Below are 15,818 nucleotides of genomic sequence, written 5' to 3'. Positions count from 1 at the left end.
ATAACAGATGGAACTGGCTCCAGCCCTCGCGCGATCCTCGTGAGGATAAGCGGCTCCCATTCATACCTTGGGCATGTCAGACAAGGGTCTGGTTTCAAAATAAACCGCCTTTAATATCAGGCAAACAAGGGATGTTCTGAGAGTCATGAGTCATCATGTGCCTTTCGGGGATCAAATTATGACAGAAAGCATCAAGAAATTTAAGGGTTGTGTGTAATTAACTTTCAGTGGGCCATATGATAAACTGGCCATCACTGTCTTTGAATACAAACCAGTATTAGGTTTTTATTTCCAGATATTGTACCTAAAATATTATGTCTCGTATATTGAACAGCCGCAGCATTATGACCACTTGCAAATTCTAATCATATCCAAGAAAACAGCTGTACAGAATACTCAACCATTACAAAAGTAAAGTAATAATCTGTGGTTTTGAGTGAGATGATTAGATAGGGCAGCTCAGTGGGCAAATGGTTACTAGATCTACATACCTCATAGCTGTAAGGTTTAGTGTGGATTTTCCTACACATGTTCTCCCTGTGTTTGCATAATTTGTTTTACAAATACTCCAGCTTCCTCCCATTTTCCAAATAACCTACACGGTGGGTTCATTGAACATTGTTGAAAATTATCAATAGGTGTGAATCGTTGTTTTACCAGCTATATAAAGTATGCCCCCTGGGATTAACTGGCTGCCAGTCGAGAAAGCACACTGGCTCTTGCCCAAAGTCAGCTGAGTTCCAGCTCACTCACGAGCCTAATGAGGACAGAGGGCAGAGAAATTGGAAGGATGAATGGATTATCAAAGTATTACTTTAACAATATGTCCTTTATTGTGGTTTTAGTTTCCAGTCATATTTGGAGGTGTTCCTAAAAAATATTTTACTCGCTCATGAGACTAGTCCAAAATTATTGGAAAAAGTTCTACTTAAGATGCTGTGAAGTTCTAGACTAATCACATTAACTCATGAACAGTGTGCAGAGTTCCAACAATTCCCAGACTTCCAGAAATCAAAAATAGCCATGTTTATATTGATGTATAAGTGTTTCATTGTATATCAGAAAAACTGTATAGCACATGGGGGTCTTACCTAAATTAGTTTGAATTTTCAAACCTTTGAGCAGGGACGCATAACCTAAAATTAATCTGCTTCCAATGCTATGGATTAAAGAAAGTCAAGTGTGATGCTGGAAAACTGCCGTATGATTTTTGTTTGTTTGTTTTAAATGACAATGCTCAAGAGTGTGGTTTATTTGGTCATATATGTCTCCTAACTATGAATGATGCTGCTAAAACTAAAGAACGAGCAAGTCCACCTGTACGCCCGAGCCATTTGAAGGAAAAAAAGCAACTTGAAAGCAGAGGCATAAAAACCATCTGCTCTCTAAACCAATCAGAGATACTGAAGGGCAGGAGAGTAACCTCCCACGCTTCCTCTGATTGGCCATATGCGTGCCAGTGTGCGTGACACGCATGTCTGCGTGCTTTTCAAATGCAGGCACTCATGTACGAAGCATTCTAAAAGCTTTTCTGACAGCGCGCTGGTAGGTAACGCAAATACAAATGTCACAACATGCATCAATCCATTTTCTGAGCTGCTTATCCTCAAAAGGGTCGCAGGGGTGCTAGAGCCCGGCTATCTTCAAGCAGGAGGTGGGGTAGACCCTGAACTTGTTAGCCATTCACAGGGCACATAGAAACACACTACTATTTGCACCTACGAGCATTTTAGAGTCTCCAATATGGTGTATGTATGCTCGCATTATATACAGTAGCGCTGATTCAATTATATTGTTATGAATATAGCTATACTTTGCATTTGTTCTGAACCAACTGGAAACTGTATTTGCAGGGATTAATGACTTTCTATCTCTGTGCCAAATGTTTAATATTTGTTCAGTTTGTTTTATTTATATATTTTGATTATCTAACGTTTTATTGATTGTACGACATTTTAATGCCAATGTTTAATATACTGTATTTTTTTAGTTGTTCTGAAAAAGGATGGACTTTATTATTAATTACTATGCTCTAATAATATATCAGGCCCATAAAAAAACAACTATACTATCATATGTCAGGACAACTTGCTTTTAAAAACTACATCATCCTAAAAATTTGAAAAAAAATTTTGAAAAAAAAAAGAGAAAGAGAGCACAATGGATCATGTTGTACAGAGTAAAATAAAAGAGTAACAACTGTAATAAATATCTGCAATAAAGCAGGACAGAGAAGCAAGAACCTTGATACAGTAGAGATTTCCTGTATTTGTATTCCGTGATGGTAAGTTGCAGGGACTACTTGTTCTAGGGTTGGGACTCATTGTTTCCAGACATGTGCATCCTGGGACTCGCATATCTATGACGTTGTCTCTCTTCTCTCTCGCTTTGTTTTTATAAAATGTTATAATAAAATTATTATTATTTTCAAATGGTAAAATAATCAATAGCAAGTCAAGAAAGTCTAACAGATTTTAAATTTTCATCAATTTTTACACGCTGCTTGGTTTTATATGACTCAAGGGTAACTGAAGCCTTGTGCGGGTTTCGCCCACCTGATACTTTGATGGGACGATATGACCAGAATGTAGTGAATGTATTTCTATATTGTACATATCCTGCCAATGCTATTTGCATGACTAAGAAGTTGATCAAATTAGCTGTCCCCCCCCCCCCAGCCAGTCTAAAGGTAACTGGCACACCATTTGGTATGGTTACATCCGACTCTTAGCTGCTCCAAATTATTCAGCTCCATGTTGCATGTGAAGAAACTAGGACAATGCAAACATAGCCATGAGGGGACAACTGTTGTAAAAATAATTTATGCTTTGTGAGATAAAAGAAAATCCATTAAATCACATTCCATATTTTAAAACGTCACAAAAATGTAGTCCCTGAAAACAGCCAAAGTGTGTCTATTTAAATCTAGGAGTACAGTAGCAGACACTGATACAGTGACACGCCATGGCTAAGAAAAACGCACTACTAGACATTAAGCTTGCTATTATTGTCAGAACATTGGCAGTTATTCTTAAATTGAATAATTGATCAACTTAAAGCCCCTCTGACATCCATATATACATTGTAAAATAGATATTATAATGAAAAATACAGACAACATTATTCATTTCAATGTCTATACGAAAAAATAAATATGAGCGGAGAGCGTGTCATTCATGCGCAAAGTTGCGGAAGTCTCATTCGACATCCAAGTGGTAGCCATATTGCCTGCAACGTCATCACCAGAAGTTACACCGGGACATTCGCCATTCAAAACACGTAGTGGCACCTGCTATGGGACACGGAAGTTCTTTTTGAAGAAGAGAACATGTCACAATCAAGTGACGTGACCAGGGCCATATTACCCTCTCGTTTCGAGCCATATTTTGATGATATGCGGATCACTTCTAACTAACAACAGACTTCCTGGCAGTTTTTATGAGCCACCCCGGCGCATCCGCCGAGAACGGGTTCGGCCGGGGTGGATCATTGCGGTGCAGCCGAACCCGTCCGCAGCCCCGATGGGCACATCGACAGATTTCGCACCCCTGACTTACGTACGTATCTTTTGTTACATTCTGAGAAGATTATGTCCCCTCCCCCCGACTACTGTTTTTTTAGTAGTTCTATACACACCTACCTGTCATTTGGAGCCCACGAAGCTCCCGTCCTTTGCATCTGTGCAATCCATTTTTCACGACGAACCGGGTCTTTTGGAAAAGTATGAAGAGTAAATCCATCTTCCCGAGTGTTGGAGCAATATCCAGCAACGAGCAATACAGGGAGCTGGCATTTTGGCTAACACGAAGGAACAAAGAGCTACATTCCCGCAGGTAAAACTGGTATAAACAAACGAGGCCGTTAGTGCCTGCTGACAACGTCACTTCCTGTTTCTTCTCCTAAACAAATACCTCGAGAGGATTTTCATGGCAGGTGTTACAAAAAGTCCAAATCTTATTTTGTGGTGAAAAAACAGATTGGTTCATTCAGACTTCCTTTTTTTCAATTAAAATCATACTAAAAATCATGCTTTTTGTGTCAGTGGGGCTTTAAAGTTAGTTTACTAAGTGAACACACAAGTAACAAAGACCAACCCCCCCAAAAAAAAATCTATGTAAGGTATGGTTTGTGAAAGTTGTAATGTCATTGTTAAAAGCTGAAAGAAGAAAACAGGAACCTGGCAGGCCCCATTTTCTCTCTGTACAACATAATGACGAAATTACTTCCATAATAATGTCAGCATTTTATTAACTGAATGATTTGATTGAGCACGTTAAGAGTTAAAACATATTGTACGATACGTGGTCTTCTTTTGTTGCATGTCACGCTGCTCTGTGTGTTTCTGTAACATCTATGCCAATATCCATAAACCCATTGGCAATTTGCATTCGATTTGACATTAAGCTAACTTTTAGACGATTTGGTTAAATATGTTGGTGTTTAAATATGCAGTGTTTGTTTCATGTGTGTTTTACAGTAAACTTTAACTGGGAGCGACACTTAAACAGCCTGAAGCAAGTACGTTTTGCATTTTGGAAAACTGTAAAAAGGAATACTTTTAAGTGTGCTTTAATAAATTTGTAGTGTCTAGTGTTTTAATAATTTTAAATTTCTTTCAACATGTAAATGTGTTTAAAGAGTTTGAAGAGAAAAACTATTTCATAAATTGTGTTTTACATGGTCTCTTTATATTGGGTTGGGTCTAAAATGTATCGGCTCAGTTGGTAAAGCGTTGGCCTCACAGTTATGAGGACCCGGGTTCGATCCCGGCCTTGCCTGTGTGGGGTTTGCGTGTTTTCCCTGTGCCTGTGTGGGTTTTCTCTGGGCACTCCGGTTTCCTCCCACATCCCAAAAACATGCAAAATTAATTGGACACTCTAAATTGCCCCTAGGTGTGATTGTGAGTGTGAATGGTTGTTCGTCTGTATGAGCTCTGCGATTGGCTGGCAACGAGTTCAGGGTGTACCCTGCCTCCTGCCCGTTGATAGCTGGGATAGGCTCCAGCACCCCTCGCGACCCTTGTGAGGATAAGCGGCAAAGAAAATGGATGGATGGATAGAATATATCCCTTGCAATAAACGGGATTTACTGGACACTGACCAGCTACAACTCTTTTGGCCTCTTGCGCAATATAAGGATATTCATTTAAAAAAAAAAAAAAACTCTGCCTTTACAATAATAAAAAGGCTCAGTTTTGCTTAATTTAACAACGTTTATAATGGTAATTGTAATTTGCTGTGTTGTAGAAATGTACTGCCTCATAATGAGAGCTGTTCCACAATACCTGTTAAGTTGCGCCATAGAGTAATTAGATAAGGCCTTTCACGTTGGCCACAAATGATTTGTTATATCCACAGATGACCAGGCTGTGAATGACCACATGCACGCCCAAAAGCCACAGAAGATTAATGACTATTTTTAAATAAAAATGAATAATTACTGTGTGAATTAAGAAAAAACATGTTGATATAATGTACTATGCAGTACATTATTATGTACTATACAGGACATTATATTCAAGAACCTCGTCATATCAACACGTTTATACACAATATGACGTGAAATTTGATTCCCGTGATCCCATATTAGCCCAATAGTCTCATGACTTGTGAAATAAAATAAGAATTAAAATATATAAGTACTTAGTTGAAGTTGTGAACGTTTGCAAGGTGCAAATGCAGTAATGATTTTGAGGCAGTGAAACAACAACAACTGAATTCATCATCATTCATCAACTTATTAACTTGTGTATTAAAGACACCAGTTTTCAATTTCCCTCAAACTCATCATGCACTTCTAATTAACTCACCATAGCTGTTTAATACTAGCTCGTTGCTATTTGACATATTGCGCACGACATCATAAGGGCGACTAAAATTAAAACATTTGCTATCTTGGACAGATGCCCATGTATCCATTTTCTCTCTCGCTTGCTGTAGTTGCCAGCTGACCCTGGGCGAGAGATGGAGTACACCCTACACTGGTCGTGAGTCAGTTGCAGGCCTCTTAACAAACAACCATTTACACTTTATACATAGGGACAATTTCGAGACTTTGTTCACCTAATCCTGAGTACCCATGGGGAGAACATGCCACCCCTACAGTTTAGTGGTCACTGTTAGGTGGAAAAAAAAAATCCAATTTGGTCTCCAGTCTCTACTCAACGTTATTTACACTTATTTCACTCAGTTCACTATTCTTCATTTCTTAGCTGGCAGTCAAAGGGATGTGAGTGGAAACATCCATGTTGGAGACTCACTCAGAATGCTAGAACCTTGGAGTGCCCTGTTAGTTTAGGTCAGTGCTTCTCAAATAGTGGGGCCGACCACCTGGGGATCGCGTTGCGGTCCCAAGGGGGGCATGTGAAACCCTGAAGAACATGACCCCCTAACCCTAACCCAACTAATAAATGTATTCTTTATTAAAAGTTGATTGGTATTTTTCTTTGGTACTTTCTTCAATGTTTTTAAGGTTTATATTAGATTATCATTTACACACATTGTTCAGGGATGAGAATGACCAATTTGGAAAAACACTGAAAATGGGGGGGGGGGGGTTGAGTTTCCTCCTTGATATTTTTTGCTCCTATCGGAACACAGAGTGCACAGCACTTTGCCGGGAATGTCCACTTTTTGTATGTGTTCGGTTAGACATGTTGATACCGTTTTCGGTCCTATCTGCACGGTTACACTATCTTCAAGGCATGCCCGCCTGAAACAGTTTTTCATTCCAGCATCCTTGTCAATTGCCCTCGCTCGATCTTCATCCTTTTTTTCCTAACACTTTCGCCATCGTAAAACTTTGAACACACCGTCGCTCAGTTCGCGCGATCTAAGTCCCATGCGCCATTACTTGGCTAACTAACAAGTTACACTGCGATTTCTGAGAACCGAGAACACATGTACAAGGAAATGGTGAAACTTGACTAACCACCAACACGATTGGATCGTTATACTGTATAACTCTGTTATCCAATCGAGTAATCTGCCGTAAACAAGTTTTAATGTTTATGTCGCAAAATGTAAATATTTACACTACCGAGGAAGTTAGAATGGCATGTGATAGTCGTGCTAGCACTAAGATGAACTTGCAGCTCGTAGCCCACCATTGGGAGGCAGACGCATGATACCCCCCAAAAAAAAAAAAATTCAACGGCTTTGCGCTTTTCTCAAGAATGGTCTGAAAAAGTCAGAAATCTGCCGATCAGCGGAAAATTCTCATCCTTGATTGTTATATAGAGGTATACTCGTGGGGGCTGCAGGTGGGGTCTTCACAATTTTGTTTCTTCTTTCTAGGGGGTCATAACAGAAAACAATTGAGATTCACTGGATTTAGGGATACGTGTGAATGGCACACATTCTTAGCTGCTTCTACGATGCCGATTAAAATCTGACCAAAAACCTGTACAATCTATATTTTAATCAGATGATTGTCAATAAAGTTATATTTCCACAAAACCAAGACAACTAAACCCGGGCCAGTCAATCAAAATATTTATTATTATAATATATAATATAATATATATAATATAAATCATTTAGCGCTATCACAATAATCTACCATCAAATTAATCCCCAACTATTTAGATAAAGAGCCACTTTTAACTGAAAATTGTCCAAATTCTATTTCAGATTTTCAACAGTAAAAATTATTTGATTTCTGTAGTTTTCAATGAAAGTACACTAATTATTTTTGTAATTAGATAGAAAGACAAGGGAAAATTTTGTATGTTATATTTACATTTGGCAATTATTACTTTAATGAATGATTTTGTTCAGCTTTAATACTGAACTATATTTCTAGAGTACTTTAACAACAGCACCTGCAGCAGAGCGCTAGACAAAAACAAAATAACAATTTAAGATAATAATCATCAAAATCCCAGAAATAAAAACATAATTCTCTTCTAATTAAATTATGAGAGAGGTGTCTTTATGGTGACATTTAGCATACTTGATCCACAATATACTTATGAATGAGCAGAGAACGAACCTGTTCCTCTAAGGGGCAGGTCTCCTCAATGAAAGCTGAATATTCTGTAAAAAGAATAGAAAAAACACTTATGAGAACTGATACATTTTCTAAACAGTGATTGATAGGAACGAAATAGAATATTTCCATTTCAAACCACCAAAGAGTATACTTGTATTTAACTTTTATATTCATTTTTGGTAAAACAATTGACAGTCATCAAATTGAAGAAATACAGTAAATGAGTGGTAGGGCAAAAATACAAAATAAAATATTCTAACTTAATACTTCCTTTAAATGAACCATTGTATTCTATTTGAAAAGGAGGTGAAGTGAGCAGGATCATTCAGCTATTTAGCGCTCTCCTTGGTGTTACCTCTGGGAAGATTTTTATTATCTTATTTTTGTTTATCTGTATGTCTTTCTCAAAGGTGAGCAAGCGAAGGACAGAATCTTTCAGGAATCAGAAACCCACTTTGGGCAGTTAATCTTATGTTGTGTATGTGCGTATGCCAAATATTATACCAAAGTAAATCAAATAGACTGCTAAATCCAATTTTTGTGTGCTGCTCTTTATGATAGAGCATTTCTATTTTGACTTCTACATATATCTATCCATCCATTTTCCATACTGCATATCCACACGAGGGTTGTGGGCGCGCTGGAGCCTATCCCAGCTATCTTCAGAGGAGAGGCGGGGTACACGCTAAATTGGATGTCAGTTAATCGCAGGGCACATATAAACAAAGAATCATTTACACTCACAATTCACACCCACAGGGAATTTAGAGTCTTAATTAACTTACTATGCATGTTTTGGGGATTTGGGAGGAAACAGGAGTACCCAGGGAAAACGAAAACTCCAGACAGGCAAGGCAGGGATTTGAACCCAGTTCCTCAGAACTGTGAGACAGATGTGCTAACCAGTCCCACCCTTCCACATACTGTATATTCATTTGTTATGGGAATGACTTAGCAAAATTATTTCTTATTGGATTACTTATCCGTAACTTTTTACTGGAATTATGAAGGCCAGCGTGGATATATCTGATTGACAACACACACAACAGAGTTTTGCCCAGGACCTGTAATTACAAAATGTATGACAATCCATCCATCCATTTTCTTAGCCGCTTAGCCTCACAAGGGTCGTGTCTACACATTAGACAGCGTACACCGTGCCACCTGTATTTCTATCTTCAACACTCAATTGGGAGACCTTCGTGGCATTTTATTAGAAAATATGTGACATGTTTTTTTCCCTCCATCTTTTATAAAAAATAATAAACATTTTTAATTGAAATAAAACTGATAAAATGTCTACACAGGATTCAAAATTATCATGCAAATGGTATTTAAATGCCATAAAGTTCATTTTTTTTCCCAATTATACTCATATTATGTCTCAGGCCTCTTCGGATACCTGCAACCAATCTCAGCCACCTGTGAAAATAATTTTGCCAAGTGAGTCCAATAAGGGTATAAACCACTGAAGAAGGACGTTCCAAATTATGAAGCAGATTACATTTTCAAGCAACATGGGATAAAGAAAGGATCCCACTGTTGCCTCGAAGCGTCTGCCTGAAAAATAGAGCCAATTAAGAGAGCAGCTGCTAAAAAGTCATTATAAGGTGGTTAAAAAAAGATATTTGAAGCTGTTTGGAGTACAGGATCCTCTAGGATCTTGCTCTTGGGTAACCGATGCTCACAAGCAAAAACGGTTACAGTGGACTCAGAACGACAGGACTCGTTTCTAATTCGCTGCTGAGTGCCGCGCAAACATGCAAGTTTGTAGAATTTCAATGGATGCAAGAATTGTGAAGCTATGTTGCAAAATAGAACTTGACCTGTTGGGAGTTTTGGGGTTAAAACAGCTTTTCAGTGAATGACATCCTTGTGCTACAAATTCAACAAAAGACCTATAAAATACTAAAACTCTGTAGAGCTTTTATATGTTTGGGTTTTTTGGGGGATAAAGTATTGTAATCATTGGAGGATTTGTTCAATAACCATTTAATTATACTCTAACGGTTATTGTCTTGAAAATTATGATCACTGTTGTTTGTAGTGACTAGAGATCAGAGAGAAGCATTATTATTTTCATAATAATTTGCATGAGTGTAATGTGTAAAAGAGTAAACCTTTCTGTAAGTTCTGTCTGGCTCTCTTCACAGTGTTTCCCTTTTTTTTAAAATTTATTTTTCTTTTACATATGTATACAGCAAGACACGCCTTGAACTCATGGACTTACTAGTACAAAATGTGAAGGCTATGTGTTCTGCATGAAAGCGCTCAATATGAAGTATGACGCTGACCAAAAAAAGACTAGCCTTGTCAATCACATCCTGAAAGAAGGCTTCGGGCCAATTTGAAATTTGGCAGTCCTTTGAAGATGTCCAGTACGAGACACAAAAACTGAATTCCACTCTCTCATTATGTACAACCTCGGCCCCAGAGAAATAGTTTCTGGAAAAAAAGAATAGAACAGTGAGTGTCCTTGTTTTCCTAAAACTAAAAGTCGCTAGAATTAAACAAACAAATAGAGCAACGATCTGAATTCTCAGACTCCAGGTCTGGTAAAATCACGTGGCTCCGAATTCAGGGAGAACTTTCACCTTATAAGCTTTGTAAATCCTTCAGTGGAACTAAGAGAAAAAAAATAATAAACTACTAAACAAATATCAGGCTTACCCACAGCTGTCTTTCAAAATCAGCTTTTACTGTATTTTGTGTCTATTTAGCGATCTCCTGAAATATGGTCTAGTCTTTAGATTTGAAATGATATTCTAAAAGTCGCAACTGCATGATTAAAACAACAAAGTAAACCGTTTTAATGTAAAATAAAAATGGACAGACAACAGTGATGATATAATATTGTTGTTTTGTCATTGTTAAGACATGCCATGTAAAATGCATCAGAAGATACACTTGGGGGAGTAATAATATTTGGGTTGTAATACACCTAAGAACGTGCCACTGTCAACTTCAACAGACTTCAGCTGATATCTGTGGCAAATTTGTGGCATATCCTCGCTCACTCAAATGAGTGTACACAGTAATGGGGTCTTTTATTTAAAATGCAATTTATCTACAAAAATTTTCATTGTCTATCAGCTGCTTATGTGCCCTCATTTCCTCTCCACACGAGAACTCAGTTGATAATGACAATATGGATGAAACCAGCCGTCACTCTTACACAAAGTCAATACTAAAGCCGTTTTTAAAAAGGCCTTCAAAAGCATTTTTCTGTTTTAATTCAATGTTCTGGTACAATGAGGAAATCCAGTCAGAAAAAAAAACCCTCCATCGGCTGATGCCTGAGGAGCACTATAAGAAGTGAAATAGATTACAACTGTACATAATTCATTCCAAGACCTTACTGAATGTCCGAAGTTAAAGGTCGCACATTTTGTCCACCGGTATTTAGACATCCAGAGAGTGAGCCTCTAACATAAAAGTCATTTTTTAGACCACTTTGGTTTTGCCAAATCATTGTCCAGAAAAGGTCCCTCTGACAGCTACTTCTGTTTGACACAGTTTTATGTCCGATTTGTATGGCTTTAATTGGCTAAGACTGCTGTTTTTCCTCTGATTGATTGCGTCAATGTAGGAGACCCACTTGTGAGAGGACAGGTGTTTGTTATGTTGACAGCTCTGGCTCTGGAGTGGAAAAGGAAGGCGGAGATCTTCCCTAGTGAAGGAGATAAGCGCAAGAAATTAGAATAACCGGAATTCAGGCCTCTCGGCAGAAAAACGTTTGGAGTTGAGGAATGCTTGGACAATTTTAATGTCACTTATTTACTGAGGCACCATTAAGACAATAATACACACCAAAAACTAGAGAAGCTGGTTTGGCCAGATCTGTCCCCTTTAAACCTCATTAAACAGTACCTTTTATTGGCCTATAAAACATATAGTGGTTGAAAGTTCTGCTGTACTGCCTGTACTGTACTGGCTATAAAGTTGTTTCTCTATCACATGCACCACACCCTTTATGTTCGTGCGTGAGTCCACAAAACAGTTTAATTTTGAACAGGATTTTATTTTGTGTTATGTCATCCGACTATCGTTCAAAAATTCAATTTAATTCCTCTAATTCTGAAAAAAATGGTTATGCCATCTTTTTTTTCCATTTTAATTTATTCTGTTTAGGAATTGCAGGGAGCTGAAGCCTATCCCAGCAAAGACATTATTTTTCTAGATGATGATACAAAGTAATAGACGTGTTCCACTAAGAGCTGCAGTGAAGATAGATCCAACTGGTTGAAAACTGCCAGGCTTAGTTCTAGGCACATCCATCAATCCATCCATCTTTTTCCGATACCGCTTATCCTCACTAGGGTCGTGGGAGTGCCCCAGCCTATCCCAGCTGACTCTGGGTGAATAGTGGGGTATACCCTGAATTTGTTGCCAGCCGCAGTTCGGGGAACACGCTAGTCTATATGCCATTTAACTCTTCGATTAAAAGAATATAGAGCACTTACTTAATGCGCATTTGACATAACCTTATGGACTCCAACTTTATGATTATTGTGATCTATAACATGGGTGTTCACCGCTGGTCCATTACATCCAGTATGTTGGGAGGAAGCATTGACAATGTCATATTCTGATGTTATTGTACAGAAATATAGTAATGGCAACTGATGAACTGAAACCTCTTTAATGGTGGCCCCTCACAGCCCAAATACTTCCAGTACTGTCTTTTACTTTTTGTCAATAATGTTAAAACTGTCTCTGCGACCTGACAGAAAAGTTAAGTCAAGTTAAAATGATCTTTTGAAAAATGACCTCTCACCTCCGACTCAATGGCTTGAATTAAATTTTATCCATTATTTTAAAACTGGGCACGGCACGACAATTTTTTAAATTTATTTATATCCCTCAATTTTCTGAGGTGCTTATCCTCACAAGGGTCGCAGGAGTGCTGAAGCCCATCACAGCCATCTTTGGGCAGGAGGCAGGGCACACCTTGAACTGGTTGTATTTATTTATATTATTTAATTTTGCCAATGTACCTAAAATAATTGAATTATATAATTTTTTTATTTGATTTATTTCATACTAATTTACCTCATTAAATATTTGAGACACTTATCACTACTCTGGAAGAAAATGTCTTTCTGTTTTGTGAGTAGAAATCAAATGTAATTTTTTTTGTATTCATAATATAGGCAGTTACATTTCGGTCAGCATATAAATGACAAATATAAATGTAAATTGTGTTGAATAAAGATGCGTTGAGTATTAAATGAACGTTTACTTGATCTGTTAATAAATGTCAAATACTATTCGTTAAAACTGAGTGAGGTCCAACCATGGCCAAATAAAATATGTTTCGCCTGTCTGAATGATGTTTTCAAATTTAATTTAATTACTTCCAGCACTACTGTGTTGAAAAAAAAAAAAAAACGGGTTCCCCCCTCACGCACTCCATGCTGTGCAATCACCACTGCCTTTGTTGGCTTGGCCATATGCATCTGCTAGAAGACGGCTATATAATGAAGGACTTCCTGTATGGTTAACTGGCTGCAGGACACCGTCCCGTCAAACATGTCTGCAAGCGTGCCCTGTATCTCACAGGCATTGTCGTAGATAGCTGGGAGGTCCTTGCAAGTGAACAAGATGGCTGGGGCCACGCTGTCACCAGTTGTGTCAGGAGGGAAGAGTTATGGAGGAAGAATAAGAAGCACAAAGCGTCCAACCTGTTGTTAGACTGTGTGTGCACCCATTAGGTCGAAGACTGTCATGGCAGGAATGGACTGCTGAACTAGTTAAGACGCTGCAAAAATAACAAGACCCAAGAGTGATCTACCATGGCACTCACCATTATCTCTTGAGACATACCGATGCCTCGCTTCCAAGTATGCTCTTCTGATACGGGATTGCACGTAAACACACACACACACACACACACACACACACACACACATACATACATACATACATACACTTCAATCTTAATTCAGTGCCTCAAAAAAAAAAAAAAAAAAAAAAATCAGCTAACAAATTTAAAGTTACACATCATGCGCGTGGATTAATTGCTTCCTTTTCCATCGCTGCAAGAGCAGGTTTGCTTGTGCTTTGTGTTTCAAAGAAAATATTTTTAATATTTCCACTACACCCCCACATTTGCACTTATAATTCCAAGGGGAATGTAAATAACTTGATTTTTGGATCGGATTCTGTGGTGAATCACCATACCTGCATTGATGTCTTTTTGTTGTGGCTGTGCACGAGCTCAGCTCAAGGTGAACTAATTTAATTCAGCTGTTCCGGACCAGGATAGATAGAGTTTGTAAAATTTGAATTTATTTTAAAAGGGGAAGTACATTCTGAGCTCAGGTTTAGATTAAAACCATGTTGAACCTGTTTGCTCCAATATGCTGTGGTTGAGTTGTTTGTTATGAACATCCTTTAGTTTGTATTCCATTGCTTTCTGGCTAGACATCATGTTTCCTCAATTAAGTCATCGTTAAAATATGTTGCTGTTCATCTGTTTAATGTCAAATTAAGCCTTACTCAATGACTGTGCCTGTTTGTCATTTATATTTGGCAGAAAAAGTATTTTGTAGTTAGTAGTTGGAGTGAAATCACAGTAGCTGAAGCCAGACAGTACAGCACTGAGTTAATAATTCCCTTCAAGTTAAGTATATTTCTCTTGACTGTTGCGTCTGTGTCGTTTCTGAGTCGTCTGGGCCACGGTAATCTGTAAATCTTTTTTAATTGTTCAAGATGTTTCACCTTTAATCCAAAAAGTTTCTCCAGTTTTAAATTTTAGCTGTAGCGTCCCCCCAAATAAATTATGCCCTGATGGGTGCACGGACCGTGGTTGTGTTCACAATTTAGGCGTCGTTTCTGCCCGTCTTTGGATGAAAGGTGAAACCGATTCAAACAATAATAGTCCAGTGGCCACGATTAATGCATGATTCCAAGGTTTGTTTGTTTTTTTCTTTGAGGAGCAATTTTCTAATTGTGACAAGCAGTTTTTTTAGCAAGTTTATGGCACTGGCTCCCAAGCGGGAATTTTATTAAACAATAAAAATATGAAAACACAATAGGGAATTGAATGTCAGACCACAGCTATTGAATATGTTTGTACTCAAGTATCCCCTGAAACCTTCTTGTGTTTGGGTAAATATATTTTTTATCCATTACTCCTCTTTGATCAAATTTGGCATGTTTCACTTACACGGCTCAGTGTCGCCACCTACAAATTGGATAATGGTATACTGCCCATACTCTATGTCAAACAGAAACTACACTGAGCAAAACTTTTCTGCACCTTGTATGTATACGTAACTTCGGTATTTGGAACGATATTTTTCTACACAAACCCCTCCAAAAAACTTTCGTTAATTGTCCGCCTTTCACCCAAAGTTAGCTGGGATTGGCTCAAGCGCCCCGCATCACTTAGTAGGATAAGCGGTGTTGAAAATTGAGAGGGATGGATGTTGCTGAACTTAAAGTGCGGGTGACATCCCTATAAACATTCTAAAATAGATATTGTAATGAAAAATACATATAAAGGTATTCACTTCAATGTCTATACGAAAAAAAAAGTGAGCGGAGAGCACGTCATCCATGCACAAAATTGCGCATTTGAGTGTCCCTCAACATCCAAGTGGTCGCCATATTAGTCGCGTCATCAGTCCTTCACGTCATCGTCACTTCCGCCGGTGAAAACGCGCAATGCCTGCTACTATGGAAGCCGAACAACAGAGATATCCAGATTTTTCCAACGCCCCTTCGGACACAGAAGCTCTTTTCGAAAAGGACAACACCACACATCCGAGTGAAGTTACCGGGGCAATATTACACTATTGTTTCGAGCCCTCAGATCAATA

At 38.2% G+C, this 15,818-nt stretch overlaps 1 protein-coding gene across 3 annotated transcripts in view; it reads right to left on the bottom strand.

The window, feature by feature from the left end:
- The window catches only part of LOC133514796 (thyroid hormone receptor alpha), a 126,604-nt gene that overhangs the window by 102,319 nt on the left and 8,467 nt on the right, over positions 1–15,818 (bottom strand). For all 3 annotated transcript variants that reach the window (XM_061846770.1, XM_061846767.1, XM_061846766.1), the window contains exon 2: positions 7,993–8,036. The gene's annotated coding sequence lies outside the window, so the exon portion shown is untranslated. The remainder of the gene's footprint in view (positions 1–7,992; positions 8,037–15,818) is intronic.

The sequence above is a fragment of the Syngnathoides biaculeatus genome, chromosome 16, assembly GCF_019802595.1.
Source record: "Syngnathoides biaculeatus isolate LvHL_M chromosome 16, ASM1980259v1, whole genome shotgun sequence".
In the NCBI taxonomy this organism is placed as follows: domain Eukaryota; kingdom Metazoa; phylum Chordata; class Actinopteri; order Syngnathiformes; family Syngnathidae; genus Syngnathoides; species Syngnathoides biaculeatus.
The sequence above is the reverse complement of the archived record's forward strand: the minus strand, read 5'-3'. Positions and strand labels throughout refer to the sequence as shown.